Here is a 1,909-nt window from a genome sequence, read left to right as displayed (position 1 = left end):
TCTAGTTCAGTTCTAGTTCAGTTCAAGTTCAGTTCTAGTTCAGTTCTAGTTCAGTTCTAGTTCAGTTCTAGTTCAGTTCTAGTTCAGTTCTAGTTCAGTTCAAGTTCATTTGAATAGACTAGGTTAGATGGATTTGACTTGGGACTTGTTGGTATACTTTAAGGAAACTTCCCTTCAATATTTCTGTAGGGGATTATACGATTAAATTACCTTTGGTTTTGTTAGTATTTTTTGTTGTAAATGATATGTAAACATTTAAATAATAAATGTGTAGATTGGCTTATTTAATATTCTAAGTTTGGCTTTCAAACTATAATATAAAACTGTTAAAAGACAGCAAGAAGCTAAAAAAAATTAAAAAAATAAACAATAAATAAATATAACCAATTATAGTGTTTATTTAAATAACTAATAATACACTTTTTTCCTACTAAACTCAAACTAAAAAAAAAACAAATATAAAAGGTCAGCCTGGATTTATTTTATTTTTAATAAAAGGACATCAGAAAATAAAACAATTTTTAATATTTTTGCAATAATATGAAATTAAATTAAATTTTGCTAGAATTTTACAATATTTATAACCTTTAAAAAAACCTTGATTCTTTTTCTAAACCTAACAGCTCTTGTCGACAGCGTTCGTTATGTATTTGAACTAGAAATTAAAACATAAAAAAAGTATATTTATAAAATGCTAATTTGATTAAAATATTGTCTAACTTTATGTTAATTAAAATTGAAAAAAAAAAACAAAAATAAATAAACGAAAATATAAAAAAATTATATTCTATTTTGATTTTGATTTATTTGTTTGCTGATTTAAACACATGATTTCGTTGAAAATAATAGAAAATTTAAAATTTTTTCCACCCTCACTTTTTCTTTTTTTCTGAAATTTTAAACATTTGGATCATGTTAATTTTTGTTGTTATGAAATCGAGCTGAAGAAAATAAAACTAACAATACACAACGATTACAATTATTATATATTTTTTATTTTTTTCTGTTTGGCAGTGATGTTAATTTGATTATGTTTTCTTTTTTGATTATATATTTTAAATATTTAAATTCATTTGCATAAATAATGTTTTTTTTATTTTCGTTACACTTATTTTGAGTTTATTTATTCTTCTCTGCTATAACCACAAGTTTTTCTTATTTTTCTTTTATATATACGTTTTTTTAAACATAATTTTGAATTTCTGATGTCCCTTTAATAATAAAAAAATAAATAAAATAAAATAAATCATTGTGCTTGTTAATTTTATTCTTCTTCCCTCCTGTTATCAAATAACAAAAAATTACTTGTATCACAAATCACATTCATGCAACAAACCATAAACACGCATCAAAAAGCTTCTATTCCAGCCAACCAACCATCCACTCAGCCAGCCATTCAGGCTGTTTGAGCTCATGCCTCATTGTAAATATATATGTACATAAAATACATTTGTACTCCTGTGCCATTTAACATTAGGACAACCAATCAACAACCATTTCCCTCTTCATGTGTCCTTTTGTATTCTAATGATATATTATGCGTAATCATTGTTTAACATTGCTATCATTTCATTTTATTCTATTCTTTACAATTTTATTTGGTCTCATTTCACTGTCAATGTCTGGAATTTATAATCAGCAGAAATATTATGGAAATACAAAAAATATATTTTGTATACCCTATACCACGATATAGAAATGTTCATTCTTAGAACACTTTCTTAAAGCCTGATTAGTGATTCGCTGTGCGACTTGGGTAACTCGTTACCTCAGAAAGGATGTTTAGAACCCGTTTCATATCTAGTTCAGTTTTAGTTCAGTTCTAGTTCAGCTTTAGTTCAGTTCTAGTTCAGTTCTAGTTCAGTTCTAGTTCAGTTCTAGTTCAGTTCTAGTTCAGTTCTAGTTCAGT

General features: G+C 25.6%; 1 protein-coding gene across 1 annotated transcript in view; it reads right to left on the bottom strand.

The window, feature by feature from the left end:
- Nucleotides 1-1,909, bottom strand: part of LOC111686710 (RING finger protein nhl-1) — a 42,590-nt gene that overhangs the window by 32,479 nt on the left and 8,202 nt on the right. The gene's annotated exons all lie outside the window — the stretch shown is intronic.

Source organism: Lucilia cuprina, chromosome 6 (genome assembly GCF_022045245.1).
Source record: "Lucilia cuprina isolate Lc7/37 chromosome 6, ASM2204524v1, whole genome shotgun sequence".
NCBI lineage: Eukaryota > Metazoa > Arthropoda > Insecta > Diptera > Calliphoridae > Lucilia > Lucilia cuprina.
The sequence above is the reverse complement of the archived record's forward strand: the minus strand, read 5'-3'. Positions and strand labels throughout refer to the sequence as shown.